General features: G+C 45.6%; 2 long non-coding RNA genes across 2 annotated transcripts in view; both read left to right on the top strand.

Annotated features, from left to right (window-relative positions):
* LOC125963573 (uncharacterized) overlaps positions 1-14,394 on the top strand; it is a 62,611-nt gene that overhangs the window by 23,856 nt on the left and 24,361 nt on the right. The gene's annotated exons all lie outside the window — the stretch shown is intronic.
* LOC125963572 (uncharacterized) lies at positions 7,961-12,604 on the top strand. Its single transcript, XR_007475717.1, has 3 exons — positions 7,961-8,304; positions 9,003-9,069; positions 12,503-12,604. It is a non-coding gene; the product is annotated as an uncharacterized LOC125963572 (long non-coding RNA).

Below are 14,394 nucleotides of genomic sequence, written 5' to 3'. Positions count from 1 at the left end.
CCAGTGACTGGACCGTGGAGACCGTGATGCCCAGACCCGGCGGGGGTGGCGGGGGTGAGGCGTTGAGCTGAAGGACACACGAACACGACCTGGAGGCGATGCTCCTCAGGCTGGCAGGGTCTCGAGCCAGCTGCTGCCAAGTCCAGGGTTAGGTCCCACCCTGCCTAGGAGAGTAGCGAGTGCTGAAAAGCAGAGACAAAGGTGTGGTGCGAGGTGGAAAAACATGCCTTATTCACAGGTTATGTGGCTGTGAGCACAATAGGAAAGGAATCTACAAAATTGGTACAAGAATAAGTATAGCAAAATCCTAAGATACGAGATCAAATTGAAATTTTGTTAGCAACAAAAAAGTCATTAATATTTTAAAATGCATAATACCATATAGGAATAAATTTTACAAGAAGTTTTACAAGACCTGTATGCTGAGAACTGAGAAAACAAGAGACCTAGGTAAACAAAGTGGAAGAAGCCAGACAGAAACAGCCACCTACTGTGATTGCATTTTCGTAAAACTCTAGAAGAGGCACAACTACGACAACAAAAAGCAGCTCAGTGGGTTGCCTGGCGCCAGGAGTCCTGGTAGGGACGTAACTGCAGAGGGACAAGATTCCGTGCCCCAAAACTTGAGGCGGTGGCTGCACAGCTGTATATGTTTATTAAAATTTAAAGTACACAAAATGGGTGAATTTTAACGGTGTGTGGTACATGAGTGTACATGATTAGCAAATGAAAAAAGCAATGCAAAGGTATAGAAAGCAGTCTATTGGGGTTCAAAAGTGACTGAGCCGGCCATGTCCTGCACCTCATTACTTGTAAATTGGAGCCGAGGTACCTTAAAAGCCTGTTCTGGCGCTTACTAGGTAGTGGGCTTAGCAGGTGCCTGGTCAGGTAGGACCTTTCCTCCTGTTGTGAGTCCTGTGAGGTTGCCTGCCTTACTCGGGCTCAGGTCCGCAAGTGCCAGTCCCCTCTAGCTAACTGTGCCCTTGCTGTCTCTCGGGCCTCAACTTTCAGTAGTTCCTACCAAGCACGGATTTGTCACGTTTTGATTGAATGCCGCCGAAGGACTGGCCCTGCACACAGATGAGAGGTGTGTCACTGGGGAAGGTGGCCACGGTGAAGGCCAAGAGCCCCAACTGAGGTGGAAGCACAGAGCTAGGAGGGGTCAGCTGGTGGGGCAGGGCCGGGGAGGGGGGTGCTCCAGGAAGGGGGTGGCAGCTGATACAAAGCTGACCCCACTTCAACAGAAGTGGGGGGCTTCCCAGCATAGTGAGCCAGGCTTGAGAGCCTGGATGTGTTGAGATTTGGGGAACACGTGGGCGTCTGAGGAGAGAAAGCTGGAAGGTGAAACTGATTAACTGTGTGTGCCTTGAAGGGGAACCATTAGCCTCGGGCCTGGATTGGAGACTGTCCAGCAACTTAGCCAATGGGAAGGCAGTTGCTATGGTCTGCCATGGGGCTGCTTTTTTAGGACGGGGGGTGGGTGGAGGGTGGGGGCCCATGCCCACCCCTTGAGAAACGTCCTCAATACCAGGAATACTGAGGGGATTTGGTAGGTCAGCTCCACCAAGTCTGAAGTTGTTTCATCTTCGTGAGGTGCCCCTTATTCCATTTTATCTTACGGGTGGGAAGAATCCTACTGATGGTACCAGGGCGCAAGCACGCCAGCTCCCACTGGGTTCTCTATCCCGCAGCCCCCGAGCTAGGGTCTGACGACCTTGCCTCCAAAGATTGAGGTTTAGGAAGAGCCAATAGGACCAGTCCTGACTTCCAAGAATAGAGATGTTTGTTTTGTTCTCTTATGTATCCCAGGTACTTAGTGTTTGGCACATGGCAGGCACTCAAATATTTGTTAACAAATTAGTGTAAGCACTTCACAGTTTCCAAACACTTTAACTTACAGTTTCTAATTGTTTTATTTTGGAGATTTCCAAAACACATGCAAAAAGCAGAGAGGGACAAGTAGATGTTGACAAGGACGTGGAGAAATTGGACCCTCAACATGCTGCTGATGGGAGTGGAAAATGGTGCCCTTCTGGAAAACAGCCTGGCACTGCCTGGAAAAGTGAAGCATAGAATCACCATATGATCCAGCAATTCCACTCTTAGGTATCTACCCAGGAGAGATGGAAAACATATGTCCACAAAAACACACAACAGTCCTCCCTGGGTATCTGTCCCTCAGGAGCTTGGTTCCGGGACCCCCAAGAATATCAAAATCGGAGGATGCTGAAGTCCTTATATAAATGACGTCGTCAGCCCGCCGTATCCTCAGGATATGTGTACACACGTTTCCATAGCAGCGTTACTCATAAAAGCCAAAAGGTGGAAACAGACCAAATGTCCGTCAATGGATGGATGAATGGATAAATAAATGTGGTATAACGGTGCAATGGAATATTATTTGGAATATTGTTGCCGTGGAAAGAATGAACCTTGAAAACCACGCCGACTGAAAGAAGCCAGTCACAAAAGGCCACGAATGTACTGTATGGTCTTAACCCGTGAAGTGTCCAGAATAGGCAAATGCGTAGACGCAACGTAGCAGCTGCCTGGCTGGCCAGGGACTTCGGGGAAGAGCCGTGGAGAGGGACCACTTAATGAGTACAGCGTTTCTTTCTGGGGTGATCATAGTGTTGAAAAATTGATTGTGATGGCTATGCAATACTGTGAATATAGTAAAAGTCACTGAACTGTACCCTTCAAAGTGAATGAATTATATAGTATATGAATATCTCAAACTGCTATTGAAAAAATGTAAAAGAGTTTGGTGGTCCCTCAAAAAATGAACAATTACCATATGATCCAGCAATTCACTTCTGGGTATATACTCAGAAAGCAGTGACTCAAAAAGGTATTTGTACACCAGTGTTCATAGCAGTGTCACTCATATTAGCCAAAAGGTAGAAACAATCCAAACACACTCATCAGTGAATCAATGGATAAACAATGTGGTACATACACACAGTGAAATATTATCCAGCCTTAAAGAGGAAGGAGATTCTGGCACATGCTATGACATGGCTAAACCTTGAGGACAGGAAGCTACATGAAATAAGCCAGACACGGAAGGACAAATACTGTATTTATGATTCCACTTCTTTTTATTAATTAAATTTTCTTTCTTTTTTTTTTTTTTTGGCTCTGGTGCATGCAGGATCTTAGTTCCCTGACCAGGGATCAAACCTGTGCCCCCTGCAGTGGAAGCTCGGAGTCTTAACCATTGGACTGCCAGGGAAGTCCCCTGTATGATTCCACTTAATATGAGGTCCCTGGAGCCGTCAAATTCATAGAGACACAGGGGAATAGTGGTCGCCAGGGGCTGGGGGAGGGGGAGTTGGTATTTAATGGGGGCAGAGTTCCAGTTGGAGATGATGAAAAAGTTCTGGAGATGGACGGTAGTGATGGTTGCACAATGTAATTGTATTTGATTCCACTGACCTGTACACTTAAAAAAGGTTAAAATGGTAAATTTTATGTATGTTTACACACACACAAAGTAAAGGGAGCTGTTTTATGAGCCCCTACATACCCGTCAGCCAGCTTCAACAATTATCATTCTGGGTTCTCACTTGAGTTTGGAACCTTCTAAGTATCATGACTGATTCCTTTTGATAGATGAGGAAACTGCAGCTCCAAATGGTCATGGGTAAGAGGTGAGGCCATGAATGGACTGTGTTTCCCACTACTCACTTCCCCAGTGGGTTGTCCACAGACCTCGGCTCTTTTCCACACCGGCTCTTCCATTCAAAGACCCATTCAAAGCGTGTGATTGATGGAGCCTGTCCTGGGCTGTGTCCTAGATGCCTGGTCTCTCAAGGCCTTCACGCACCACATCACAGCTCCTCCACCTGGGACGGTAAAGTATACATAACCTAACATTTACCATTGTAAGTGTACGGTTCAATGGCATGAACTATATTCAAAATGTTGTGCAACCATCAACAGTATTTCCCAAACTTTTTCATACCCCAAACAGAAACTCTGTACCCATGAAGCAATATCTTACTTGGGATGGTCTTCGTGCCCCTCTGTCCCAGGCTAAATCCTCCCACTGCCTGGCCTCAGTTTACCTGTGGCTACACTCCCTGCATCCTCTCCCTTTCTTGGTGGCATTTCTCACAATTGTCCTGGAATTAGTCTACAGTCCGTCTTGCTGTCTGTCAGCCACGAAGGCAAGCACGTATATAGTTTGTTCACTGCCAGCCCGGTGCACCTGATACATATTTGTGGATTGAATGAATACCTGGTACACACAACTGGTATTTCCCCCCTTCCTGTGGGGATGGCAAGTTGTTTAAACAATTTTGTATAATTTGGGAAGATGTCCTTCCTTTTTCTAAGACTTCAAGATCTGCTCAGACCTTTGAAAGTGTGATAAGAGATTATGCTTCTGTAGGAAGGAACATCACTTTTCCTCCGAGGAGGGACATTCCAGGAAGCAGGGCTCTGTGAGTCATGGTGTATTAACAGCACCATCAAAATCTGAACAAAGATCCTGTGATGCTGTTGCAGCTCCGAGGAGCTGAGCATAGTATCTGCCAAGTGTACCTGCTCAGAACATACATCATCTTTTTTTTTTTTTTTAAATAATGTTTATTTATTTTGGGCTGTGTAAGGTCTTAGTTGCGGTGCACGGGCTCAGTAGCCCTGCGGCATGTGGGATCTTAGTTCCCTGACCAGGGATCAAACCTGCACCCCCTGCATTGGAAGGCGGATTCTTAACCACTGGACCACCAGGAAAGTCCCTAACGTACATCATCTTCTCATGAAAGTACTGTTAAGTCCTCAGCACTAGACCAGTGAAAGTTCTAGAGCTTTAAATGTGGTCCAAAAAGCACTGTGTATTTTTTTTTAATTCCAAATTAAAAAAAAAAAAACCAAAGTGAAAAAAATTGATAAATCAGCTACCCACTTTTCAAAAAGTTGAATGGATGAAGCCAATAAAATATTTAACATTTGAACTCTGTTCATTGTATGTGCTGTTGTTTCAATTCAGCCAGCTGGTCGTGGCCAGTCAGGCCAATCCACACCCCATGCAACCTCCCTCCATCCCCTCAGCTTTCTGAAGCAATTTCTGAATTTCATTGTATCAATTCATCTGCAAGTATTTCATCTTTTCCTTAACATATCTTTGTAACTCAAACAGACTGAAGGTACTTGGCAATACAAATAAATGCACGATTAAAAACAAGACAGGATGTTCATTTTCACCGCTTGAATTCAACACCATACTGGAGGTTCCAGCTAGGGCAGTTAGTCCTGATAAATAAAAGGCACCCTGATCGGACAGGAAGGAGTAAAAATTATCTCTACTTGTAGATGGCATGAGCTTGTATATAGAAAACTGTTAGGAAGGGACTTCCCTGGCAGTCCAGTGGTTAAGACTCCGAGCTCTCAATGCAGGGGGCACAGGTTTGATCCCTGGTTGGGGAACTAAGTTCCCGCATGCCACACGGCATGGCCAAAACAAAAACAAAAAACAAACTGTAAGGAATATACACACACACACACACACACACACACACACTTATTAGAACAACAAGTTCATCAAGGTTTCAGGATACAAGATCAATATACAAAAATCAGTTGTATTTTTATACACTAAGAATGAACAATCTAAAAATAAAATTAAGAAAACAGTTCTATTTACAATAGCAGCAAAAAGTATAAAATACTTAGAAATTTTAACAACAAAAAAATACAAGACTTGCATACTGAAAAAAACTACAAAACATTGTTGAAAAAAACTAGAGGAGACCAAAGAAATGAAAAGACATCCCATGCTCACATATTGGAAGATGTAGTACTGTTAAGATGGCAGTATTATCCAAACTGATCTACAGACTCAACACAATCCCTATCAAAATCCCAGCTGGCGTTTTTGCAGAAATTGACAAGCCTATCCTAAAATTCATATGGAAATACAAGGGACCCAGAAGGGTCAAACAATTTTGAAAAAGAAGGACAAAGTTGGGGGTCCACACTTCCTGACTTCAAAAATTACTAAGAAAATTAGTGCAAATCAAAACCACAATGAGGTATCACCTCACACCTGTCAAAATGGCTATCATCAAAAAGTCTACAAATAAATGCTGGAGAGGGTGTAGAGAAAAGGGAACCCTCCTACACTGTTGGTGGGAATGTAAACTGGTGCAGCCACTGTGGAAAACAGCATGGAGGTTCCTTAAAAAAATAAAAATAGGGTTACCATATGATCCAGCAATCCCACTCCTGTGCATGTATCTGGAAAAAACAAAAACACTAATTTGAAAAGATACATGCACCTCAATGCTCACAGCAGCGCTATTGACAATAGCCAAGATATGGAAGCAACCTAAGAGCCCTAAGAGCCCATCAACAGACAACTGGGTTAAGAAGATGTGGTGTACACACACACACACACACACACACACACACACACACACACACACACACACAATGGAATATTGCTCAACCATAAAAAAGAGTGAAATACTGCCATTTGCAACAATGTGGAATATTATGCTTAATGAAGTAAGTCAGACAAAGACAAATACTATATGATATCACACGTGGAATCTAAAAAATAATACAAATGAACGTATATACAAAACAGAAACAGACTCACAGGCATAGAAAACAGACTAGCAGTTACCAAAGGGAGGGAAGCGGGGAAAGACAAATTAGGGGTATAGGATTAACAAACAACTATGTATAAAATTAAGCAGCAAGGATTTCCTGTATAGCACAGGTAACTATACCCATTATCTTGTAATAACTTCCAATGGAATATAACCTGCAAAAATACTGAATCACTATACACCTGAAACTAACACAATATTGTAAATCACTATACTTCAATTAAAAAAAATTAGTGACTGTGCAGCTAATATGATTTGTGGCATATTCATTTGGTAATTCCTTTCACCATTCATTGAAAAAAAATATTTTTGAGCAGTTATTGTGCTGTGCACATGATGGAGTTTAGGAGTGAAAGTTCCTTGGCTCACAGGGTGACAGTCTACTGAGCCACATAGAAATCAACAGGCAGGGGCTTCCCTGGTGGTTCCAGTGGTTAAGACTCTGCGCTCCCAATGTAGGGGGCCCTGGTGGGTTCGATCCCTGGTTGGGGAACTAGATCCCGCATGCCTCAACTAAGAGTTTTCTAATGCCACAACTAAAGATCTTGCATGCCGCAACTAAGACCTGGTGCAGCCAAATAAATAAAATTTTTTAAAAAATAAATCAGTAGGCAGCTTCTACACAGGTTGGTCTGGCCTGCTGTGGGAGTGCAGAGGAGCGGCTCTTAACCAAGACTTCGAGGTCAAGGAAGGCTTCCTGGAGGAGGTGTCAAACTAAGCCGCGGAGATTAAGAAAGTCGGGATGGGGGCGGGGTGAGGGAAGCCTTTCCAGCTGAAGTCAGATCTGTGGATGGTTGGGAGGGAGGGGGCTTGGTACCTTCCCAAATCGGGAAGTAGACGTGGGAGGGGCTGCAGCCCTGGGGCAGGCGCAGTGCTCCGGTCAGGATGCCGCCGGGGAGGAGCGCTGGGTTAAAGAGTTTGAAGGTCATCCCAGGGCACAGGGGAGTCACTCAAGGTTTTGTGGCAAAATTGTGTCCTTAAAAAGGCCTCTCTGGCCGCGCGTGGAGCACGGATGGGGGGCCTAGCGCGGCGGAAAGGATCAGAGGAGTTTCGCGAAAGGGCAGCAGGAGTCTACCGCCTGAACGTTGGGGCGCGGCGGGCAGGGAGCCTCAAGATTCGTTGCCATGGAGATGCCTGTGACGTCACACAGGTCCGGACCGCAAGACCCTCCTTCTCGACTCGGTGATGGTGACTGTGGGAACAAAATGGACATGCCATTCAGAAGGTAAGTCTGCAGTGACCGTCCTGTGCCCTGCGCACCCGACGTTCGCATTCCGACCCCAGCTGCTCTGAGTTAGCATCAGCCGCGGCGCCAACTTCACCTGCCCAGGGGTCCCGCCGGCCCCGACTTGAGTAACAACACGGCCCCCCGGAGTCGCCCTCAGGAGCCAGTTCCTTGCTACGTCTGGAGGCGGCAGGAGGCGCTGCTGGTCTCGGGCAGGTGGGCGCAGGTGCGCCCGCCCCGCACGAGGTGCTGCCCCCCGGGGCGCCTTTCCCCGCAGCTGCTGCCGGGCGCGGGCGGATCAGGACGCGGGTGGGCCTCCTCCAGCGAGGAGTGGCCCCAGCGTCCAGGAGGGGCCCGAGGCGGCCGAGCCCAGACCCTGCGGGGGTCCCTGCCCCGTGGGAGGAGGACCGCCCAGCCCCGTGGTGGCCTTGCAGGAGTGAAGACCGCGTTCCCCTCGTGGTGCGTGTCGCTGCCCTGTGGGACTGAGGACCTGGCCCCTAGCCTCGGGGGGGGGTCACTCGTGGGAGGGAAGAGCCTCCACCGTGCGGGTGGGCCCTGCGGGAGCGAAGCACCCTAGGGGCCCCTCTGACGTGAGGAGTGAGGATGGGGCCCCACTCCCTGGGGCTGGGCTCCCTGCCTCGGAGAGGCCGCGGTTCTTTCCCCCTTAAGGAGGAACATCTGTTGTCCCCTTCCCCCCCTCCCCCTGCCCCGCTCCAGGAGTCGGGCCTGCAGGGTGGAGAGTCCCCGCCACGAGGTGAGGGCTGGCGGGGGAGTGAGGGATTGAGAAGGGGCACCGCAGCTCCCCTCCGGGGGGCGCCCGGGGCCGGCTCTGGCCAGGCTGAGGGCGGGAGGGCGGCCCTCGGGCTGACCCCGCCCCGTCCTGGGATGGCTGGCAGCCTGTTCTTGGGAAGTCTGGAAGCTCCCCGCCCCCAAGCCCACAGGAGAATTCTAGGACGCCTAGGAATTTACCTGGGGTTAATTAACGTCTGCACGCAAAGCTACGCAGCATTTTTCCAAACTAAAATATTATTTTAATCTGTGGTTTCCTCTAGACAAACTGACGTAAAATAAGAAATAAAATCCCGGATGGTCTTGTTCTCTAGGTTTTCTGTGGGTTCCTTCAGCCTGAACGGGAATTCTTCTGTTTTTGGTTGCAGAATTTTGTGATCTGATGGATTCTGAGGGGAGCCCAGGAGCTTTGGAGAGGGTGACCTACCACACAAGGTAAAATGAGACGTGGCCACCTCTGAAACGGCTTTTCCCTTTAAAGCTTGGTCAACATTGTCTTAAACTGGAGTTGTAAGGTTTTTTAAAAAAAATATTTATTTATTTATCTTGGCTGCCCCGGGTGTAAGCTGCAGCATACGGGATCTTTAGTTGTGTCATGTGGACTTCTTAGTTGTGGCATGCATGCAGGATCTAGTTCCCCGACCAGGGATTGAACCCAGGTGCCCTGCATTGGGAGTGCAGAGTCTTACCCACTGGACCACCAGGGAAGTCCCCAGGAGTTTTAACTTTTGACCTGATTTTCACATGGCATTAAGGGACAGGAGATTGCAAAATGGAAAAAAAAAAAAATCCACTGTCATTCCTTTTTTTGAAAAATATTTATTTTACTTATTTATTTTCCTTATTTTTTTGGCTGCGTCGGGTCTTAGTTGTGGCACATGGGGTCTTCGTTGAGGCATGCAGGATCTTTAGTTATGGCCTGCAGGCTCTTCATTGCGGCGCATGGGCTTCTCTCTAGTTGTGGCGCGCAGGCTCCAGGGCACATGGGCTCTGTAGTTTGTGGCACGCGGGCTGTCTTGTTGAGGCGTACGGGCTCAGTAGTTGTGGTGTGCGGGCTTAGTTGCCCTGTGGCATGTGGGATCTTAGTTCCCTGACCAGGGATCAAACCTGCATCTCCTGCACTGGAAGGCGGATTCTTTACCACTGGACCACCAGGGAAGTCCCTGTCATTCCTTTTTAATTTATATCTCAGAATAATTGTACCCAACAGTGTCTGGTCAAAATAATAGCAAGTATGTATGAAGGTGTCCGTCTTAAAAATTAACACTGGAGAAAAAAAAAGAAGAAAGAAATACCCCCTGTGACTTGTGCACGAAAATACAGACTTTAATGTCCCCCGCCCTTCCCAAGAACCTGACCACATACCGGCAGAACGTATTTATTTATTTATTATTTTTTTCTTTTTTGTACTTTAAAAAACTGGTATATACTCAAAATAAATCATGCATTCTTTCTAATGGGATTGTATTTTACTATTCTTCCTACTCTTTATTTTTAAATATTTAAAAAAGATGGGGTATACATCTTTATTGACTTTGTATACCACTGTTTATCAGCATTTCACATTATTAATTACAATATAAATTTTTATTATTATATGATTGAATGGGAGAAACCAAAAAAAAGGAGAATTTTGTGTTCTCTTCCTATTAAAATATGACAAGTTATTACACTTGCTTGGTGCATTACAAATTAGAACTAGTGAATAAATTGGTGAGGGAATAAATGAACTGTAAATGCTTACGAAGGACAGGGCATAGCTAATATTTTGAACAGTAACCCCAGCTAAAATTTATTGGGTCCAGTATTTATTTTAAACTATACATAATATTTCCACTAAATTGCAAAGAGATTTGGGACAAAATTTGAAATTGGTCATTGACTATATATTATTTTTAAGCAATCTTAATATTCAAAAACAGTCCACAGCTTCTTGTTGGACAGGATTGAATGCATGCATTCTTCTCTGCTCCTCCCTAATAAATACAACTATAAACCCGAGAGATAATGTAAGAAGCTACCAAAGGAGGATGCTGAAAGGTGGTAAGAGGAAAGCCAGATACTTTGGTACCCCAGGACTGGTGGAGCAACTTAACGAGATGAAGGCTTATGGCTGCCCCTGACACACACGCATACGCTGCAAGTGGACCCAGAAGTTTCCCAACCCCCATCAAGCAACAGAAGGCAGCTCAAGTTGGCTCATTCATTTCCCTAATTGAACAGGGGTTCAACTAAAAATTATAAGTGCGTGATACTCAAGACAATGATATTTAAAAGTAAGAAAGGTAAAAAGAAGTAAGTGGAAGCAAAATTTCTACACTTCATCTGAAGTGGTAAGACGTTGATACCAGTAGATTATTATAAGTCACATATGTATACTGTTACACCCAGAGCAACCAATACAAAAACTATATAAAGAAACACGTTCAAATACGCTATCACATATAAATGGAGAAAATCCAGCTAAAATCTGGTTGAGCTGGGATTGGAACTTAGGCAATCTGGCTTCAGAGCTGTGCTCTTGACTTCTCTGCTAGATTTTCTCTCAGTAGTTAGACACCACATATCTGTAGAAATGAGTAAAATAGCTAATACTATTGTCCACAAATCAGACACAAAATTAAATCATTTTCATGCATTAGTTCACTTAATTCAAACAATACTCCCATAGGACAGTTATATTTATCCCCATTTTACAAGTAAAAAGTTGGAGCATTTAGAATTTACTTGCCCATATTGATGCTGAAAACTCGATCTCTGTGCACTGGGGATGAATTGAATCACGAAGACAGAGTTTTGGGTGAAGTAGAAAAGAACAGCTTTACTGCTTTGCCAGGCAAAGGGGGCCACAACAGGCTCATGCCCTTCAAAAACTGTATGTCTCCAGAACAAACTTATTTGGAGCGTCCATTCTTTTTTTTTTTTTTTTTTTTTTGGCCAGGGCTCGCACCCCGCGCCCCCTGCAGGGAAAGCGTGGAGTCCTAGCCACTGGACCACCAGGGATGTCCTGGAGCGTTCCTTCTTGTTCTTTGTGCAGTTAGGAAAGGGGGATAATGTTCAGTCTCCTGACTTCCCTTTAGACTATGACACTTGAATAATATTTGCTGAGAACCTACCCTGGCTGGCCCAGGGGCTGGGAGTTGAGCCGATGAAGGTGTCCTTGGAAGATGTTCACATCCAGGATTGTTTCTTGTCAGAGTGTGTGTGTGTGTGTGTGTGTATGTGTGTGTATGTATGCGTGTGTATATGTGTGTATGCGTGTGTGTGTGTGTGTGTGTATGCGTGTGTGTGTGTGAGTGTGCACAGGGGTTTATCTTTAGAAATTCGACCTTCAAAGACTTCTTGCTCTCTCAGGTTCCTGGTCCAGGAAAGGTGCTCAGATATTTGAAGCTTGGCGCAGATCTTAGTTTCACGTGGGTAGAAAAATAAAGCCCTAGCCTCCTGTGAAATGACAGGCTGTTTCCAGGCTGCCTGTCTGCACTCGCATAAAGCTAATCGTCTTAGAAACCACTTTGGGGGAAGAAGAGTTTGAGAAATCTTTCAGGACAAATTTTATTGCAAGGAAAGGATGCCCATTTTGAGCTGTTGGTTGGTTTTTGAATATTGTTAAGTGAGAACTTTTTGAGTGTGCTTTTCCTTTGAAGCGGGCACGCAAAATTGAGTTAAGCGCTGGGGCCCACTTCGAGGTGCCCCGTTTGGCATGCGCTGAATCCCTTCGTCCCCAGCATGCCTCTTCCATGTGGTCATATGGAGGGTGGGGGCCAGGAGGCTCACGATATTTTTTCTCCTCTGCAGATCTTGAGAGTAGATTTGCTAAGCTCCTCTTTGTCGAAAGACCATTTTGCATCTGCTCTGTTCTTTTCTCCAGACCAGCGTCTCTCTCCCCCAACTCCCCTGCTCTCAGAAGCTGGCTCTCTGGACTTCACCTCCACCTTCTATTTGCGGCCGTTGCTCCTGGACTCCAGGTAGGAACCTTCAGAAGTGGCTCCAGTTCGGGAGCTGGCGTGTCCCTCAGGGGTGTTCCTCCTGGGTGTGGCTCCAGGGGTGGGGTGGCCTGGGCTGCAGAGCCTCTGAGGTTTTGGGCTTGTTTGGGGAAGGCCCGTTATCTTTTCCCTCTTTCTGCCTTGTTAGCAGGCTTTTTTTTTTTAATTGGAGTATAGTTTATTTACAAACAATGTTGTGATAGTTTCAGGTGTACAGCAAAGTGATTCAGTTTTATGTATATACACATATATATTCTTTTTCAGATTTTTTTCCATGTATATACACATATATATTCTTTTTCAGATTTTTTTCCATTATAGGTTATTATAAGGTATGGAATATAGTTCCCTGTGCTGTACAGTAGGCCCTTGTTTATTTTATATTTAGTAGTTATATCTGTTTATCCCAAATTCCTAATTTATTCCTCCCCCCTCCTTTCCCCTTTGCTAACCATAAGTTTGTTTTCTATGTTTGTGAGTCTATTTCTGTTTTTTTTTTAAATAACTTATTTAATTAATTTATTTTTGGCTGCATTGGGTTTTCGTTGCTGTGTGTGGGCTTTCTCTAATTGCAGCAAGTGGGGTCTCCTGTTCATTGCAGTGCACAGGCTTCTCATTGTGGTGGCTTCTCCTGTTGCGGAGCACAGGCTCTAGGCGTGCAGGCTGTGGCTCGCGGCCTTCAGTAGTTGTGGCTCGCGGGCTCTAGAACGCAGGCTCAGTAGTTGTGGCGCACGGGCTTAGTTGCTCCACAGCATGTGGGAGCTTCCCAGACCAGGGATCGAACCTGTGTCCCCTGCATAGGCAGGCAGATTCTTAACCACTGCACCACCAGGGAAGCCCTATTTCTGTTTTGTAAATGAGTTCATTTGTATCATTTTTTAGATTCCATGTATAAGTGGTATCATGTGATATTTGTCTTTTTCTTACTTCACTTAGTATGATAATCTCTAGGTCCATCCATGTTGCTACAAATGGCATTATTTCATTCTTTTTTATGGATGAGGAATATTCCATCGTATATGTTAGCAGGCATTTAATTTTTTTTTTTTTGGCCGTGTCTTGCAGCTTGCGGGATCTTAGTTCCCTGAGTAGGGATTGAATCCATGCCCTCTGCAGTGAAAACACAGAATCCTCACCACTGGACCGCCAGGGAGCTCCCAGCAGGCATTTAATTTTTATTATTAATTTTTTTTGCTATTATTCAGTATTTTACTAATGCATTAAAGCATTCTATTTACAAAGTGAACTTTTTAAAGCTTCAGTAGGAAAATTTGGCAAGTGTTCAACCTGCAACAAATGTCTACTTACCACATTGACCCTTTGCCAGTTAGTACATGAAACCAGCAAAAGATGCCAGAAGAGGCTGAGAGACAAACGCACCCTCTCATCTTCCATTTCTGTCTTCCTGTTGGGCTTTTACTCCTCTGGTTTAGTAACCACAATTGTGCAAAGTTGAGGCCCCGATGGGCAAGGGGATGGGGCTAGGACAGGTCAGGGGCAGACCCAGGAGTGGCCAGCAGTTGGTTTGCTGGTCCCTCATTTTTCCATTTTAAAACCCCAGGTTAGGGACTTCCCTGGTGGTCCAGTGGTTAAGACTTCGTGCTTCCACTGCAGGGGGTGCAGGTTCGGTTCCTGGTCAGGGAACTAAGATCCTGCAAGCTGTGTGGTCTATGGCCAAAAAAGAAAAAAACAAAAACCCAGGTTACCAGGTTATGACTTCTTGACACCTGTGAAGTCAGTCTATGAAAAAGACCTTTTCCCAGATGGCCCCTGGGAT

Source organism: Orcinus orca, chromosome 2 (assembly GCF_937001465.1).
Source record: "Orcinus orca chromosome 2, mOrcOrc1.1, whole genome shotgun sequence".
Lineage (NCBI taxonomy): Eukaryota > Metazoa > Chordata > Mammalia > Artiodactyla > Delphinidae > Orcinus > Orcinus orca.
Note: the sequence above shows the minus strand (reverse complement) of the source record. Positions and strands in the feature narration are given on the sequence as shown.